We start from the raw sequence: 20,558 nt of genomic DNA, 5'->3' as shown, positions 1-20,558 counted from the left end.
TCAGAGAGAATTAGCGGTGGGAGGGCCAAACGACACACGTCGCCCATGCAAACAAGGGGATTAAAACAAAGAAAAAAAAGTTAATTTATGGGTTTAGTTCTACATTTTTGACAAAATATTTAAATCCTTTGTGCCCATTGTGACACAAACACATGGCGGAACCATATATGCCAAGACGAGAATGAAATAAGTACATAAATTATTACCGAGCATTGCTGATTCCGGTTTGTACAAGTGCATGCTAAACCATGGGTGACAAAACATAGTTCGGTTTTCAATTAGTAGCTGAACTCTGGAAGAATGTGCTTCAAAGTTGGAAAAAATAGACTAAACAGAAGTCGCACCCCTCGTTTCAACCATTGTCCCTAGACCCGTAGCAACGCACGGGCATTTTTCACTAGTGGGGACAGGGCCTATAGCCCCGGCCCGTAAGGGGCTTTAGTCCCGGTTCACCAACCGGGACTAAAGGGGTGGGACTAAAGGCCTAACCTTTTCGTCCCGGCCCTCTTACACGCCGGGACTAAAGGTGCTCCACGTGGGCGCCTCATAGCGCCCCAGGGGCAGGCCCTTTAGTCCCGGCTCGTTACACGGACCGGGACTCAAGATTTTCAGATTTTGCTGGTTTTTTGCTTTTTTTTGAATGAAATTATTTTTTGGTTTTAGGGTTTAGGGTTTAGGTGTTCAGGAGATTAACGTGATGCCTGGTTTTGTGTTCGGGAATTAATTTTCATATAATTTAAAATAGAAATAATTATGCATATATATATATATAAGATTAACTCATCTTACAAGCGATCATATACAATTATATGGAGATCTGAATTATCGGGACTAGAGCCCGTCTATTCGATTACATGGACGAACATCAGTAATGGCCCTTAGCTACACTAAATCGTCATTTGTCTTCTATAGCTTCCGTCCTCAGAAATCCCGCAAGCTCCTCTGCAACAGCAATCGCGCGTTGCTCTGGTAGGACCTTCGTCCTCATGGCCTCGTGCTATATAAGAAGAGGACATGAATATGAATATCAATCATGATAACAAAGAATGACGGGTAAAAATAGAGGTGTGAATGTTCATTGCTTACGTCGAATCTTTGCTCCTTGAACTAAGAGGTAAACGTGCGAATGGTCTCGCAAACATAGTATCCGCATAGATGCGTTCCCCGTGGCTGCTGGTCGCACTTTACGAGAATGGAATATATATAATCAAAATAATAATCTAGCATCATAAATGTATTGAAAATTAATAGAAGTATATCATACTACTACTTACCTGAGTCGCTCTAAAGGTCAGCTTCTCAAGAAAGTTACCGGGAGTCACGCACTTGAACCGATTCCAAACCCTGCCCGACAAGGATAATGATTTGCTAAGTTTTTCATTAATTGATATATCAAAAAAATCATCGAAAGAGACCGATAGAGCGCAAGAATGATTAAAATTACACTTGGAGCATGTCCTGCAGGCTTTGGAACTGTTCCAAGGGTCTAGATAATGGGTCGAAGGCATCAACTATTCCCTTATCAATTTGAATGTTAAACAGAATCCAATGGAAGCTGCACATGTATATATATATATATGTGTGTGTGTGTGTGTGAGTAACTTATCAATTACACTTATAAGTAAATGGACACAACAGAGTAAAGACCCTCACCTGAAGTTGTATGGAAACAGTATGTGGTCACAGAAATTTTGATCTCTTAGAAACCTTAGAAGGTTTTCCTCCGTCTCCTTGGGATAATTAGTTAGCGTCGCTATATGTATTTTATCTGGATCAATAAACCCGATATTTATGATGCTCTTACTTTTACACTCCAGAATCTTCATTCTTCATAATAGAGTACAAGTTATATATAGACAATGAATTGAAATAACTAAACAAGTTGTATGTAGACAACGAATTGAAAAACTTACAGACAATAGCAACTCATAAGCGATTTGTCGAGGGCGTCGCCATTGTACATCTCGAAGAGTTCATCAAAGTCGATATGGATTTCTTCGGAGCGGCCGTAGTACTCCTGTGGGACACTCAGCACGATCATCGTTCTCCCATTCTTTGATTCACTTAAGTACCATTTATGCAAGTAACGCATATTTGTTGGGAGATCATCTTTGCTGACCAAAGGCTCTCCCATGACAAACTGTGGCTTAGGGGCTACCACAGCCTTGGGTATCCTGTCGTCTTGGGAATTAGCCAGCAAATTTTCAACCGAGATACCACATTCATATGCCAACTCATTTGCGTTTTCAAAAGCTTGCCCCTGCACCGGAGGGGGAACATTCTCGGTTAATACCTTGAGGGGTGGGATCGACTGTTTGGCCTGTTGTCCAAGCTGAGGAACGTCTGATTTTTTCTTGCTTGTAGTTGAACTTGATTTGCTCCCACTTGCACTTGCATGTGACTTGCTCTTTTTCACTTCCTTCTGCAATGTGCGTGTATAGTCATCAGGCTTATAGTGTAAGTCATACTGTGATGGAGTGGTTATGAAGTCTTCTGCCCATGCTATGTTCTTCTCGGTGTATTTCGGGCGGGGCTCGGGTTCCTTCCTTTTCATCTGTGCCTCATGTTGTTCCTTTGCTATCCTGGCGTTTTCCTCGGGGGTACGATCATAAGGTCTGATAGGAAGATTAGCATGAGGTACCTTTGGGAGGGGCGACAGTTTGCGCTTTGGGGAGCTCCGTCGCTTAGAAATCATCGACGAAGCGTTCTTGCTGGCACGCTTCCGCTTAGTATCATGTGCGGGCGGCGGCGAAGACGGACGACCCAAGTCCGGCGGCGGTGATCGAGATGGACTCGTGTTGTGCTGGCCGACGTCATGTGGAGGGCTTGGAGGTAATGGAGGTGTAGGTGACCTGCGACGACTCGGATGCGGTGTTGTCCTTGGGGCCAAGCCTGGAAGCTTGATGTAGTTCTTGTCCCATAGGATGACTCCACCCAGTACTTCTCCGAGTGTCCTCTCATCTTCGGGTCCAGCTATGTCGAGCTCCATATCATTAAACCCCGTCATGATTTCATCCACCCCGACTTTAGCAAAGCCAGCTGGAATCTCACGGCCATGCCAGCGTGCATCAGGGCCAGAAGGTAAAGCTTGTCGGACGGCCACCTTCATGGATATGTTCTTGAATTTCTGATGGAGTTCACATGATGTTGACTCCTTAATTCCATCCACGGGGTAGCCGGGACCGCCCTCTATCATTCTTCGTTCATCGTCGGGCGGGGCCTCAGATTCAGCCACGCTGCTTTTCCGCTTAGATGGGGCGCCGGTAATATCAACTGCAGGATCTTCCTGGCGCGGTACTCCACTAAGCTCATCAATCTGCTTCTGTTGCTCGTTAATCCTGGCAAGCAACTGGTTGAACTTGTAATTCTCCTCATCCCGCTGCCGCTTCTTTGCTCTCTCTCGGCTTCTGTAAGTGTCTTGGTCTCTGGCAAACCCAAGCCACCACGGGTAAGAAGGACCGAAGCCTCGCGTTCGTCCTCCATGTTCGTCATTGCCGAGGACCAGTGTGAGCAAATCTTTCTCTCTATCTGCAGTGAACTTTCTTCTTCCCTCCTTAATTTCTTTCACTATCCTTTTCCAATTCTCCCTGGGTATCCTAAGATTGTCATTGCAGATGAGGTCCGCTGTTGTTTCGTCGTACGACCCATCATGCGCAAGGAACCAATTTCTTGCTCTCAATTCCCAATCATCACGGAGTGGTTCAGGTACGACGCCTTTATCTATCAGATCTTGCTCTTTCTTATCCCACTTTAGGATGGCAGTCTCATAGCCCCCTGGCCCCAGCTTGTGGTGATATATCTTCTTGTCGGCATTTATCTTGTTCTTTTCTGATAATGCCTGGGCATCTTCTGACTCCTTGTACTCTTGAAATGCCTTCTAGTGATTCGCGTGCTTGGCTAGATACCCCTCGAATACTGGCACTTTCTGTGTCTTCAGATAGTTTTTCCATAGCTTCTTCTTCCAGCTACGGAACAGTTCGGCCATCTTCTTCAGAGTCCACTGCTTGACTTTGGCCCTCAGTTTGTCAGCGGCCTCTTCATTCTCACATTCTGGCAGGTTGAAATGTGACATGAGATCATTCCAAAGATTATCTTTGTACCTTTCGGCGACATAGTCACTATCGGCTGCCCCTTTGCGCTTGTTCCACTCCCGAACGCTGATCGGGACGTGATCCCTAACGAGAACTCCGCATTGCTTCTTGAATGTGTCAGCAGCATTCTTAGGAAGCTTGGGTTCGCCCGTAGGAAATATCACCTCAAATGTGTAATGCGTCCGTGCATCCAACTTTCTAGTCGGGCCTCGTTTCGTAGTTTTGCTCGATGTGGAGGCCTAAGAGGGAGAAACATTTGTCAAATGAATGTATGTGTATACAATATAGAGCTATCTCCAATATTTTTCACATATTACAAGTGATTGTCGAACTTCATATGTATACCTCGCCGGACTTCTCCTCTTCACCGGCTTCTCCATCAGTGGAGCTATCACCTTCTCCGTCATTGGACCTATCTCCTGCCCCATCGGCTTCATCTTCGTGTCGCTCGACCTCCATTCCAACGTCCTGGTTTAGATATAACGACAGAGATTCAGCTGGTTCAACGTCGGGGCCGTCTTTGATTATATCTTCCAGAAGTTCTTCCTCTTCGAGGTTCCTGATATGTGGATCCATAGTTCTGCAAAAAACGGATTCTCTTAACCTTTGTACCAAAAACCAAAGTAGGAGTACTTTTCCAATTTGAGACTCCTAGATTTCTGCATAGTATTCAAAGTAGGAGTAAATTTCCAATTTGAGCATTCACTAAGCAAAACCAAATCATAAAATAAAGTAGTATTCAAATTAGCATGCATTCAATTATAAGCTAATACATCATCATTTTTGTCCGTACATCGTCGAATATTATCATTAATACTCCTCGAATACTATCATACATATAGCATCACTAATACATCTAGAACCGTAGCGCCCGACGGGTATCGGCGCGGGCGGTGGACACCCAAAGAGAAGGAACCATCACAGGATCATAGCTCCATTGAGATCCCCGAAGAACCTGCCAGGTATGCTCGAACCTGCCCTCCAACGCAACCATGTAGCGACGGACGTGCTCATCCTCCTCGCTGACACGGTGACGTACCACCTCCGCGGTGTCCGGAAGCCTCGGCACCCTCACTGGCCCACGCGACCGCCACCAAACAAGGATTGGGTCAACGACGGGCTGGCTCCTCACCAACCTACGCCCCCCGGAAGGTAGCACCTCCCAATACCAGCCGGGCGGAGCCCCGTCCCAGACAGGGCCCATCTGATCAAGCAGGTGTCCTCCGCCGAGTCGATGACGAGGATGCGGGATAGGCATCGTAAAATGAACTAAAAAAATAAACTAGTTCTATTAATTTTCTTGCTAAAAATAAACTATTAACACTTAAGCATATACAATAGCAAAATTAAACTATTAATACTATAGCAAAATTCCTCCTCTCCTTATACACTATACACTATATACACTATACACTTAAGCATATACACTATACAATATACACTTTTTCTTCTTTTCTTCTCCTTCTCTTCTTATTTTCATTTTTCCTAATCTTATTTTCTTATTTTTGTTCATATTTCTTCTTCTTGTAACCCTAACCTAATTCTAAATATTACTAACCCTAATAATCTAGCACAAACCTAATAACAATAGGAATTAAATGACAAAAAAATCTTTTCTTTTTCTTCTTTTCTTATCCTTTTTCTTCCTTTCTTCTTCTTTTTCTTCTTCTCTTCTCCTTTTTCTTCTTTTCTTCTATACTAGCCGGAGTGTTGGGGAGGAGGGGGCGGGGAGCTTACTGGCCGGAGTGTTGGCGAGGAGGACGGCGCGACGGCGAGGAGCACGGCGCGACGGCGAGGAGCACGGCGCGACGGATAGGAGGACGGCGCGACGACGAGGAGGACGGCGCGACGGCGAGGAGGACGGCACGGTGGCGAGGATTACGGCGACGAGGATGGCGAGGAGGACGGCGCGACGGCGAGGAGGACGGCGCGCCAGCGAGGAGGACGACGCGGCGACGACGAGGACGGCCGACGGCGAGCAGGACGGCGGGCAGCCTGACGGCGTTGGTTACGTTCGTCGCTGTGCCGTGCCGGACAGGAGAACGAGAGGAATGGACGAATTGGGTTGGAAATTTTCGAACTCCCGCTTATATAGGTGGATCTATAGTCCCGGTGCGTGGCTCGAGCCGGGACTAAGGACCCCCTTTAGTCCCGGGTGGAGCCACGACCCGGGACTAAAGGCCTCTTTTCGGGCAGACCAAGAGGCGGGAAGCAGGGGGTCTTTAGTCCCGGTGCGTGGCTCGAGCCGGGACTAAAGGGGGTCTTTAGTCCCGGGGCGTGGCTCCATCCGGGACTAAAGCCCCTCCTCGGCTGCACGATAAATTTAGTCCCACCTCGCCCAGCGAGGGGGACTAACACCTGTTTATAAGCCCCGTCGCAGCTTCTCCATCGAGCTCCTCCCTAAAGCAGGCTTACGGGCCTAAACTTACTGAAAATTGAAACTATATTCGAAATTGTGGATAAAATTCAATCTGAATTCAAAGAGAATTCAGGTCGAATTTTGTCCACGATTTCTCATATAGTTTCAATTTTTTTTATTTTCATAATTAATAATTTTGACTATCCAAACTATTATCTATTTTGTTATTTTCAATAAAAACTATTTTTATTAAAAATTCCTTTTGCATATTTGAGAATTTGACAAAACTATGATAATGAAAAGTGTTTCAAATTGAATAAATAATGCAAAACTATTTTTTATTTTCATAATTAATAATTTTGACTATCCAAACTATTATCTATTTTGTTATTTTCAATTAAAAACTATGTTTATTAAAAATTCTTTTTGCATATTTGAGAATTTGACAAAACTATGATAATGAAAAGTGTTTCAAATTGAATAAATAATGCAAAACTATTTTTCATTTTCATAATTAATAATTTTGACTATCCAAACTATTATCTATTTTGTTATTTTCAATTAAAAACTATGTTTATTAAAAATTCTTTTTGCATATTTGAGAATTTGACAAAACTATGATAATGAAAAGTGTTTCAAATTGAATAAATAATGCAAAACTATTTTTTATTTTCATAATTAATAATTTTGACTATCCAAACTATTATCTATTTTGTTATTTTGACTTAATTTGTTATATTTCGTGCATTTACTTATTTTTTTTTGAGCTAGTTGACCCTGAAATTGAAAAGCACTACAAATGAACTCTGAAAATGTTGAAAGTTGGCATGCTATCATCATTTCACCCACATAGCATGTGTTAAAAAGTTGATAGGGCTACGACAAAGACTGGATGCAGTTCGTGTACAAAACTGACAATCTCTCTCGAAGTAGGAGGGTTTCGAACGAGAACTCATCTCTTACAAAGGGATTTCATTTTTTTTTGAACTTATTTGAACTCCATACTTTTTGTGTGTTCAAAATGCACCATTCAAAGGCACATCACAAAATTTCAACAATTTCTGACTTCATTTGTTATATTTCGTGCATTTACTATATTTTTTTTGAGCTAGTTGACCCTGAAATTGAAAAGCACTACAAATGAACTCTGAAAATGTTGAAAGTTGGCATGATATCATCATTTCACCCACATAGCATGTGTTAAAAAGTTGAGAGGGCTACGACAAAGACTGGATGCAGTTCGTGTACGAAACTGACAATCTCTCTCGAAGTAGCAGGGTTACGAACGAGAACTCATCTCTTACAAAGGGATTTCATTTTTTTAAACTTATTTGAACTCCATACTTTTTGTGTGTTCAAAATGCACCATTCAAAGGCACATCACAAAATTTCAACAATTTCTGACTTCATTTGTTATATTTCGTGCATTTACTTATTTTTTTTGAGCTAGTTGACCCTGAAATTGAAAAGCACTACAAATGAACTCTGCAAATGTTGAAAGTTGGCATGCCATCATCATTTCACCCACATAGCATGTGTTAAAAAGTTGAGAGGGCTACGACAAAGACTGGATGCAGTTCGTGTACAAAACTGACAATCTCTCTCGAAGTAGCACGGTTTCGAACGAGAACTCATCTCTTACAAAGGGATTTCATTTTTTTTAAACTTATTTGAACTCCATACTTTTTGTGTGTTCAAAATGCACCATTCAAAGGCACATCACAAAATTTCAACAATTTCTGACTTCATTTGTTATATTTCGTGCATTTACTTATTTTTTTTGAGCTAGTTGACCCTGAAATTGAAAAGCACTACAAATGAACTCTGAAAATGTTGAAAGTTGGCATGCTATCATCATTTCACCCACTTAGAATGTGTTAAAAAGTTGAGAGGGCTACGACAAAGACTGGATGCAGTTTGTGTACAAAACTGACAATCTCTCTCGAAGTAGGAGGGTTTCGAACGAGAACTCATCTCTTACAAAGGGATTTCATTTTTTCAAACTTATTTGAACTCCATACTTTTTGTGTGTTCAAAATGCACCATTCAAAGGCACATCACAAAATTTCATCAATTTTTGACTTAATTTGTTATATTTCGTGCATTTACTTATTTTTTTGAGCTAGTTGACCCTGAAATTGAAAAGCACTACAAGTGAACTCTGAAAATGTTGAAAGTTGGCATGCTATCATCATTTCATCCACATAGCATGTGTTAAAAAGTTGAGAGGGCTACGACAAAGACTAGATGCACTTCGTGTACAAAACTGACAATCTCTCTCGAAGTAGCAGGGTTTCGAACGAGAACTCGTCTCTTACAAAGGGATTTCATTTTTTTAAAGTTATTTGAACTCCATACTTTTTGTGTGTTCAAAATGCACCATTCAAAGGCACATCACAAAATTTCAACAATTTCTGACTTCATTTGCTATATTTCGTGCATTTACTTATTTTTTTGAGCTAGTTGACCCTGAAATTGAAAATCACTACAAATGAACTCTGGAAATGTTGAAAGTTGGCATGCTATCATCATTTCACCCACATAGCATGTGTTAAAAAGTTGAGAGGGCTACGACAAAGACTGGATGCAGTTTGTGTACAAAACTGACAATCTCTCTCGAAGTAGGAGGGTTTCGAACGAGAACTCATCTCTTACAAAGGGATTTCATTTTTTCAAACTTATTTGACCTCCATACTTTTTGTGTGTTCAAAATGCACCATTCAAAGGCACATCACAAAATTTCAACAATTTTTGACTTAATTTGTTATATTTCGTGCATTTACTTATTTTTTTGAGCTGGTTGACCCTGAAATTGAAAAGCACTACAAGTGAACTCTGAAAATGTTGAAAGTTGGCATGCTATCATCATTTCACCCACATAGCATGTGTTAAAAAGTTGAGAGGGCTACGACAAAGACTAGATGCACTTCGTGTACAAAACTGACAATCTCTCTCGAAGTAGCAGGGTTTCGAACGAGAACTCGTCTCTTACAAAGGGATTTCATTTTTTTAAAGTTATTTGAACTCCATACTTTTTGTGTGTTCAAAATGCACCATTCAAAGGCACATCACAAAATTTCAACAATTTCTGACTTCATTTGCTATATTTCGTGCATTTACTTATTTTTTTGAGCTAGTTGACCCTGAAATTGAAAATCACTACAAATGAACTCTGAAAATGTTGAAAGTTGGCATGCTATCATCATTTCACCCACATAGCATGTGTTAAAAAGTTGAGAGGGCTACGACAAAGACTAGATGCAGTTCGTGTACAAAACTGACAATCTTTCTCGAAGTAGCAGGGTTTCGAACGAGAACTCATCTCTTACAAAGGGATTTCATTTTTTTAAACTTATTTGAGCTCCATACTTTTTGCGTGTTCAAAATGCACCATTCAAAGGCACATCACAAAATTTCAACAATTTCCGACTTCATTTGTTATATTTCGTGCATTTACTTATTTTTTTGAGCTAGTTGACCCTGAAATTGAAAAGCACTACAAATGAACTCTGCAAATGTTGAAAGTTGGCATGCTATCATCATTTCACCCACATAGCATGTGTTAAAAAGTTGAGAGGGCTACGACAAAGACTGGATGCAGTTCGTGTACAAAACTGACAATCTCTCTCGAAGTAGCAGGGTTTCGAACGATAACTCATCTCTTACAAAGGGATTTCATTTTTTTATACTTATTTGAACTCCATACTTTTTGTGTGTTCAAAATGCACCATTCAAAGGGACATCACAAAATTTCAACAATTTCTGACTTCATTTGTTATATTTCGTGCATTTACTTATTTTTTTTGAGCTAGTTGACCCTGAAATTGAAAAGCACTACAAATGAACTCTGAAAATGTTGAAAGTTGGCATGCTATCATTATTTCACCCACATAGAATGTGTTAAAAAGTTGAGAGGGCTACGACAAAGACTGGATGCAGTTCGTGTACAAAACTGACAATCTCTCTCGAAGTAGCAGGGTTTCGAACGAGAACTCATCTCTTACAAAGGGATTTCATTTTTTTATACTTATTTGAACTCCATACTTTTTGTGTGTTCAAAATGCACCATTCAAAGGCACATCACAAAGGGATTTCTTCTTCTCTCATATATGGTGGACACTAGTTCACCTGATTTTTCAACCGTCGATGATGGTCGCTACTCCTACTTCCCCTAGTGCATAACCAATATCTAGCACAAGGGGAAGAAGGAGAAGTGATTGTTTTAATAAAAAACAGATCTATTACAAAAGGGATTTCATTTTTTGAACTTATTTGAACTGAAGACTTTTTGTATATATACGTGGTCGAAATGCATGATACCATGAAGTTAGAAAGGGCTAAACCATTCAAAAGTAGCAAATGAAGTTAGAAAGGGCTAAACCATTCAAATTTGGAAACTATAATGGCACAAACAGAAACTAGACATATATAAATTGGTCCAAGAAGTACATGATACTAGTCCAAACAGTACATAATAATAGCTACAATATATATATATACAAGTGTTCGACGTTAAGAACACTACTCGTCTGAATCATCTGAATCAGAATGTCCACCTTCCTCGAGGGGATATAGGTGACGCTGGCCATAGTGGATACTCAATGTTGCGGTACAACTCGTATGAAACATATGCATCTTTTGCTGCATACTCAATGTTGATTTCATCAAGTGGGCCCTTCTCCCAAAGTCTGTGCTGAGACCTTGGGAAACTGGTCTTCATATCAGCATATGAATCGTCGATCAAGGCAACTGCCATACGAGCCATCGAAGTCCTGTCATGTTGAAGCTTGAATATCGTTTGGATATCAACAAGGCAACCAGCTGGTATCTCAATACCGAAGCTGTGCCTCATCTTCAGCCTGTCGTTCCTTATGTCAACGGAAGCAAAAGTGACGCCGCTGCGAAGGAACTCCATGAGTTCTGGACAATGCTTGTCACTCCTGCAACAGAAACAAATTAAAATGGACCAAATGTTACATACTGCTGCAATAAGGAAACATGTTTCACTACAACTAAAGAGAAACTTATCTTTAGGATTCATATAGCACATATGCAATGGAACCTAGAGATAGATTATGAACCTACTGCTGCAATAAGGAAACATGTTTCACTACAACTATTTGAAGGGAACCAACTATGATAGAAACAAATAAACTTATACGTGGAATTCACTATGATAGATTATGGACATTATGCATAATATGCAAACAAAAGAAAGCTTGTTAACTAGTAAATCCACACTACAAACTAAGTCTTATCGGATTGACAAAATTCGATCCAATGTGAATTATAAATGAACACAAATAAATCAAATGTACTCCACACATACTACACTACTAAATCAAATGTACTACACTACTAAATCAAATGTACAAATACACAAAATCAAATGTACTACACTACTAAATCAAATGTATTCCACTACTAAATCAAATGTACTACACTAGTAAATCAAATGTATTCCACACATACTACACTACTAAATCAAATGTACAAATACACAAAATCTACTACGCTACTTAATCAGATACACAAATACACAAAATCCATGTGAACGTGGGAGTAGTGACCCTAGGGGAGGGATTATCTTGGATCAAAGAAAGCCTCAAAACTTACTTCACCCATTGGAAGATCTAGACATGGGTTGCGAAGCATATTTGGATGACGGCGACACCACGTTGATCGGCCGTGTACTCCAGATCAAGCCCGAAGAACTTCTCATGATCCGGTGCGTGGTTAAACCATCGTTCCTTCAACTATTGAAGGAAAAAACGACACCTCCGTGCTTTGGTTCGTGTACACGACAAGGAGCTTCGTCGCGCCATGCGCGACCACCTCACGAAAGATAGTTGGCATGGTGGAAGAAGAGAAGGGAAGAAGAGAGGAGAAGAACAGAGAGGGCGACACGAGAGAGAAGAAGAACAGAGAGGGCGACGCGAGAGAGAAGAAGAACAGAGAAATGGCGACTGTACGCTTCGGTTCGTGCTTTTCATCGCCCGAAACGACGCGGGATGCAAACCGTTTGGGCCATTAATCCCGGGTTGAGCCACCAACCGGGACTAAAGAGGTATACCAAACGGTTTCCACCACTACGGCAGGCCACGTGTTAGGCTTTTAGTCCCGGGTTCAACCACCAACCGGGACTAAAGAGGTATGCCAACGGTCGCCCCACTACGGCAGGCCACGTGTTAGGCCTTTAGTTCCGGGTTGAGCCACCAACCGGGACTAAAGAGGTATACCAACCGCCGCCACAACCACGGCATGCCACGTGTTAGGCCTTTAGTCCCGGGTTGAGCAACCAACCGAGACTAAAGGGGGATACGAACGGTTGCCACCACCACCGCCCGCCGCGTAGCCCTTTAGTCCCGGTTTGGGACACGAACCGGGACTAAAGGCTCCTTACGGCCCGGGACTAAAGCCTCGAGGGAGGCATTGAGAATTGGGGCAACGTGGCCGGGCCTTTAGTCCCGGCCCAGAGGCACTCCGGGACTAAATGGTCCAGGCCAAAGGCCCGTTTTCTACTAGTGTTTCCTAGTAATAAATAATGCATATAAAGAGATCAATGCCAAAATTTGGCATGTATATAAAAATTGAATTTCAGTCCATTTGCAATGTAATCAACTATGTATATAAAGAGACCAATGATAATTATCTATTACAAACTAAGACATACTTATGCGTTTGAGATATTGATGAACACAAACATCAGGAATGTTGTCTTTCACTTCATTCACATGGTAATCATATTGCTTGTTGGGTCATATCCAACGACACAAGGAATGTTCATATGGGAGAGCTTGATTTCTCACGTTCACATACTCGTATAGTTCTTACAACAATCTCCTGAAGGTTACCAAGATCAAGTGGCCTTTGTGCATGGAAGCAAATAAAAAGATGGAATCAGAATACCTGCTTCATTCAAGTCAAATTAACTATGCATGGGTCTATTGTTTTGAAAACAAAAGATCCCTAGTCTCACGGTAAAACTTATAACAAAAAACCTTTATTAATATCGATAACATGATATGTGTCAGCAAATCACATAATGGTGGAATTAGTTTGTTAAGGATTTTCCATAACAATATTGTATCTTGTTGACATTATCAATAGGTGTTGGATAAGGTAGACAACACGAGGTGCATCTGTCTCGCTACAAAATAATTCAAAACTATTTATCCGTATTCCTCAAGCAATCCAACATCTTTTCAGTAACATTGTGTTGTTCAACTTTTCAAATGCTGGAATTCGGACATTCTGAGATATTCAAGAAAAACATAGATAATCAACACAATGGTTCAGAGGCCCAACAACATCATTAGTGGTTTTTACAAATAATGAATCAGGAAGTTGGAGAATCATATGCATGGAGAAAAAAATGGTTACCTTAGGAGTAGAGATTTCTGGGGAGACGCTCCCACCATAAAATTGCAATACAGATGAACTGTGAGAATTAATTCACTTGGCTTGGTCAATCACCCTATGGTCCATCAACACGATGATGTTTCTTGAATCACCATTCCAAGGAACCAAGACATGGGAACCATCAACACCCACAGCAACTGCAAGCACCATCCTCTGTTACTAAGTCTCTGTTACTAAGTTGGTAAACCTCTACTCGCCTAACACAAAATTCTCCATTCAAACCATAGAACACACACGGCTAATGCGGATAATCAACAAAATCCCAATTTGTTACTATTAATTGCTGCCGAAGTGTAGAAAAATAGTTACATTGAGATTGTTGATGGGGTGGTGGATGCTTATGGTGGAGAATAACTTGGTCACGACCTTAGGGGAGGGACAGTGGAAGTTGACGTAAGCGAAGCTACGCCCGTTGGTGCACACTATCTCGACGCCGGCAAATCAATCCAATTTGAGAAAGCATACATGCGTTCAAGATCAACACTGTTTGTGCCATACTTATTGACCCCACAAACATCATTAGTCCAAAATTGCTCATCAAAATTTACTATATACATCCAGCGAACAAACATCCAATCTAATGGTAGGTAACAACCAACAAAACATGAGGAGAATAAGAAAGGAAGTCAAATGCAGGTTTACCTTGGGTGATGAAGGATCCCACGAGTGCCATTGGCGCGACGCTATGCAGGGGCATCTGCATCTCCAGACCCACCGCCACCGACCTGCAACAATGCCACATCATCAAGTCATGCATGAAGTCATAAATTACTTTTTCCATTAATCTCTTCATGCAAAACATACGACCTCATGCATTATTTTTTTCCAGGGAATTAAGTCATGTAAGAAATTTTTATATTTGTTTTTGCATTAATTTTAGTCTTCTATCATTTATCCATGCATTTTTTAACAAGGTTTCCGTCGCAACGCGTGGGGCATCGTCTAGTTAAGACAACATGAATGGATAATGTAAGAGGATTGGTCCTTTGCAAAGAAGAACTGGAAAGGGAATATATTGCTTCAATTCTCACATTTTGGCTTGTCACCTCCATTGTAATTGTGCGTATCTTTATCCCTCTAGGACTACAGGAGAAAAATGCATATGCACACGTTAGTGGGTATCATGTTAACACAAAAAGATGTTTCGATTAACAATAGCAGTACCATGAATGTTACTCCACTTCTCCACAGCGCAATAGTTGTCTGGCACTGAAAATTCTATCTCATTCTCACCTGCTGATTGGTTTCCTTTAGCTGTTGCTCTTCTTTACGGACATACCATTGCCGGCCTAGTTGTCACTTGTGAAATCACGTTAGAGCATGTGTGACTGGACTATGTATGTTGGACTGGAATACATGTGTCTCGGCTGGACTGGACCTATCCGGCTGTTAGGTATTTCTGATGTGAGGAAATGAAAGGAATACTAAATATAGATAAGTAAATGGTACATATATAAACAAAAGGTAACCCTTAATATTGTTTCTTGGTCTAGTGAGAGACGATGTAGCTCTTTTGCCACCAAATTATCCTGGAACATACAAATACTATACAAAAAAATATTGGATTTGCCCACTGAATAACAAATTCAGTTAGAATTTCATGTCGGCAGCAATGAAGATTTTGTATTGCCATTACGAAATGACGAAGCAGAGTAGAGATAGCAGCAACTGGTCACCAAATTTTAAGACTCGGTTGTTTGAGAGCACGTGGCAAAATCTTGAAGTTATTTCGAAGCTATCAAATACTTCAATCTATAAGATCATATATTACATCACATAAGAATAAAATGCTAATGTAAATTATATACTTACTGAATTAAATTTATCAAGTAATTGTTTCAGTCACTACAACATTGTTTACTTCACTAAAACCGAATGTCATGTGTTGCATATTACATTAGCATGTCAAATTAGCTTGACCTCTAGCAACACAGGAAATGACATGAATTAACAACATATGTACGAACCATCAAACCTCCATCAACCAAATGTAAACTACAGTCTAGCATATCAACATCACATGCCCCCAAAACATTTAAAAGCAAGCTAAATTAATTTTGGGTGTATGGTCTGATTACATGAGATCCTCCACAATGATTCGGTACTTCACCAAGCCCATACCTGGTTTGATAAATCTTCTATCGTTTCTTATCCCTATTGACGATGCCTGCCTTGCAACTTTGAATCTTCAACTACAACAAGAATCAAAGCTTTGTCCTCCAATTGTTTTCAGTAACTACTGTAGAAATATCAGATGATGAGGCACATAACCACTAACTACACAATAAGAAGCAGACCAAAGAAAGCCACCTAGGAGTATGGCTGGATGAACACTTCATTTCACCGGAGCTGGTGTTCAGAACTTGATGAACGGAGACACCACAATGCAGGTCACAACTTGAAAGAATTGTCTTATGTGATTCACATGTTAAGCAAGCATACCACAGACATGGGTTAAATTGAACGCATCTACATCAGTTTTTTCATCTTCGTCCAGTCGGTTAAAGCAAAAATTCCACGACTTTCACCTTGTTCCGGTCAATGAGTGGGCAGCCTTCAAGAACCTGGAAGTTACACGCAGATGAACTTTTTCGTAGTCCTATGGAGCGATAAACAAAGAGAAGATGAGTGTCCAGTACAATTTTTTAAAGAAAATGATTCTGATAGAAAACTGAAAGGAACTCTCATATGTAGACTCAAATGTCGCGCGACATTTTGGTAAAATGCGCGTGCGCGCGCGCACACACACACACACTTGTTGCGTTCCATCCTTGCACCGTCAATGTCCTTTATACTCTCACTAAGAATTTTGAACACCTCATCAACACCAAGGCGAGCAACATGAAACATATGGTGTAACCTGGTTCTTTTTTAACCTTTAGACATTGATACATACCTCGGCTATTATATATTGAAAGAGATTGACCTCTTTACCCAGTGAGGGAAATTGTGTATTTGACCGCAGGCTCCTCCTTTCCCCGGAACCACCTCATCCCCTTCCCTCCTGTTACTTTGCAAATCCACAGTCATACTCGTAGTATGCCCACCTCACTAGCATGTTCCATTGATCATGTCCTCCGCGACCGCCGTCCCGAACAACCTCTTGCACCCTCATCCGTTGCCCCTCTCCAAGAAGCCATGGTATCGGCGACCGGTCGCGACCCAGTCGGAATCATTCCTACGCCGCTCCACCATACCCCCACCCCTCCCATCACCACCACCACCACAACCAACCGGACCAAAATGCGAACACCAACCACAAGCGTCCTATGTAGACAACATCAATTGGGTATCTCATGGATTCCTACAAGCATGCAAGCAAGGATTAATGTAAGATTGTTGATGGATATAATACGGTGCAATGAAGCAATATTCAACTCAAAATCATTAGCGAACAAATTCCCTGTACCAAACGATGCGGTTTCTCAGGCTTAGACTTGCTTTCGCAGCGTCTGTGGCGGTTGAGACACCAAACTTGTTAGAGGAAGGCCATCGTCGCTGCGAGAAGATAGAGCTAGTCATGACTCTTCATTTTGGCTTCTCTGGCCGGTGACGCCAAAATATGATCAAGAGCGTTATACCCAGCAGGAGCATTCATCTCGTCCTCCAAAAACAAAGCGAATATTTATATACATATTACAGAGATACAAAACCAAGCTTGTAGTAACTTTTAGAACACATGCATGGACAAAAAGTAAAATAACCAGCTGCTGTAGAAGTAGAATGTTGTTGTCACCCTCAAATGTAGACTGGACATCAGATTTGGCTTTCAAAGCTCAGTCTTCAAACCTTGATCACCACAAGCCCCACGAAACTACTGATAAAAGTGAAAGAAAATCCACTGAGAACTACTGATCCAAGTGTAGAAAAATATATACTCGATTATTTTAACATATTCGCAGTACCTGAATTGTGGTCATATTCTGTCAGGTTACTGTAGCTTTCAGAGCACTTATCCTTTAACTAATTTAAGGTGTTCTCTTCACGTTCATATTTTCCTGGATGCATAAAGGTTATATAAGTAATATTCTGGCTGAAATTGCACTTCTCCTATTGGCTTCACCTACGTATTTTTTTGAGAAAGTTCTTTCCCATTTTCTATCCTCTCTAATTTGTTTATATATTATGCTGCAAATTTCTTGATTATACTTTGCTGCAAAATCTCAGGCTCACTTAGTAGAGAGGACACCATAGGTGAATTTTAATTGTAACAGGATTTGAGAAAACCTGCTTATAGTGGTATTTAATCAATCTGCTTTGTTTCTTCTATGGATTTATAGCATGAAGAATCAATATGAGAAAATAGATATAACAAAATACCATGATTTCTTTGGCGAATGAATGTTTGCAAACTGCAATTGACATGCATAGGGCATCATGAGACAATGTTATACTTAGAGTTTTAATACCCGTTGAGGCATTAGATAAACTTATTTTGCAAGTGGGGCGGCATGGATAGCAGTAGCAGGTCAACTTTGCACAACTGGAACCTGCTTGTCGTGGAGGGTGCTCGTGGTACGTGAACCAGCTCCACCGTTGGAGGACTTGTCGTAGTACGTGTGATCGACCACGCATCAGGCCTCTAGGAACACCAGGTTCTCAAAACCATGAATCAGCAAGAATCAAAGCGCATGTCAGGCTGAACCCTCGGTTGGCTCACGTTGTTGCTCCCTTGCGGAACTTGGCATGGAGTCCAGGACTCTTCAAACTCGTCTTGAGTCTTCTGGCAGTAATTCCATGCGCACCTCCTTCCTTCTGTGGGTCTAGAAAGTAAGCATATTTTTCATAAGCAACAGCGTACCTAGCAAATGCACAATAGGAGAAGCACACATATCCAACAAGACATTCAACAAGATCTAACACAAGAGGAGTTTTGTAGTTCATCTTGAGGAAAAGGACATGGCTTGAGATTTATTACCGCAATGGGATGGTGTGTGTCGTGGGTATAAGTCTGACACTAGATGTATGGGGTACGAAAGGATGGGCAGAGCCTTAGCTACGGCGAGGATGTATGAGTTCAGACCCCTCTACGGTGGAGGTAAAAGCCCTACGTCTCAGTGCTCTTGAGAGCTTAGTGTCGAGTGGATTATAGGATTACAGCAAGTGCCAACCCCTGTACCAGTGGGGAAGAGCGGCTTATATAGAGTGCGCTGCCCTTCATAATGGCCCGGTGGACAGGGGTGAAATAGTGGCGAATAAATGCCTACGTTACAGGTAACGTAAGCCTTAAATGTTAATAATGGTGTATGAAAATGTACGACCATTGCCCTCTTGGGAGGTTACGATGTACAGAGTGGAATCCAGTCGGTACGTTAAATATGCTCCGAGTGCTCGTCGCCGACTGGATGATGGGGGCGTCCTTAGTTCAGTCGGAACTGTCTAAGAGCCTTGTCCTCTATGAAGGGTAGTCCTTGGATAGGATCTATAGGACAGGACTATGACCCTACCCTGGGACTATAACCCCATCATTAGTCCCCGAATGGATCGGGGTTGGAACGATGAAGTGATGTCTGGAGTATGGAACCGACTGGTATGGAGGTGACTTTAGCGTTGTTTGTCTCGATCTATTTTATCCTTTCAACTAGTGATCCGAGTGAATATACCAGTGAAATGAACCTCAGGGACCGAGTGCTTCCGCGGAATCTTTCGACGTGACTGGTCAAACTGACAGCGCCGGATTTTCGAGGATCCTCAAATTTCGGTTGCCGCGCGCTCAGCGGGGATGACGACATCGCCATCGAGTAGGTTTTGCCTCCTCGATTACCGCGCCTTTATCTTCTCCACTAACCTCGCAGTAGCCGGTTGGGGGGGATTAGATCTCGGGTCCACCTGTTAGTGACCCAGTCGGAAGCCTATTTAAGCCTCTCCAGCGGGATTTCCTGTTGCGCTGCTCATCTTCCTCGCATTAATCCCGCTCCTCCCGCAGCTCTCTGCACGCCTCAAGCCTCCTCCTTCCCCTCCTCCTCTGCGGATCCGTCGCCTTCGCCATGACGAAGGGGCAGACCAGCAAACTCGAGTCGCAGAAGAAGAAGAAGAAGGGGGCGGCCCCTACTCAGCGGCGGTAGCGGGCGTTGCCGGCTGGTTGGATCCAGGGGGATTTCCTCCCCTCCTCGGTGATGGAGGACGACTTGCTGGAGCTGGTGGAGCATGGCATGATCGTCAACAAGTCCTGGAGGCTGCCGGAAGGCGAGACGGAGCCGGCGCCAAAGGAGGGGGAGCGCGTTCTGCTGCTCAGCCACGTGTTCAGAGGCTTCTCCTTGCCTCCCCATCCTTTCTTCCGAGGTATCATGACTTACTTCGGGGCGCAGCTCCATCATTTTCCTCCGAACGCAATATCCCACCTTGCTGCATTCGTCACCCTTTGCGAGTGCTTTATTGGATGTCCCCCCCACTAGGGGCTCTTTAAGTACGTCTTCTCCGCTAGATCCCAAACCGTCAAAAAGCTTAGCCAGTCGGATGATAAGACCCATATCCTCCAGCGCTGCGGGGGTTTAGGCTTCCAGAAGAAAACAAAGAGTAGCTACCCCCCCTCCAGTTGTCCGAGTCAGTCAGGAACTGGCAATCGTCCTGGTTCTATTGCCAGGACATTGCTTGTCCGAATGCTTCGAGTGGGTTGCCACCTTTTAGCCTAGACCGTCCGGGACCTCCCAGGAAGCTTGCGCTCTCTAAGGGGGAAAGGATCCAGA

General features: G+C 42.2%; 1 pseudogene; it reads left to right on the top strand.

Annotated features, from left to right (window-relative positions):
* The window catches only part of LOC123409465, a 37,977-nt pseudogene that overhangs the window by 779 nt on the left and 16,640 nt on the right, over window positions 1-20,558 (top strand).

This window comes from Hordeum vulgare, chromosome 7H, assembly GCF_904849725.1.
Source record: "Hordeum vulgare subsp. vulgare chromosome 7H, MorexV3_pseudomolecules_assembly, whole genome shotgun sequence".
In the NCBI taxonomy this organism is placed as follows: domain Eukaryota; kingdom Viridiplantae; phylum Streptophyta; class Magnoliopsida; order Poales; family Poaceae; genus Hordeum; species Hordeum vulgare.
Note: the sequence above shows the minus strand (reverse complement) of the source record. Positions and strands in the feature narration are given on the sequence as shown.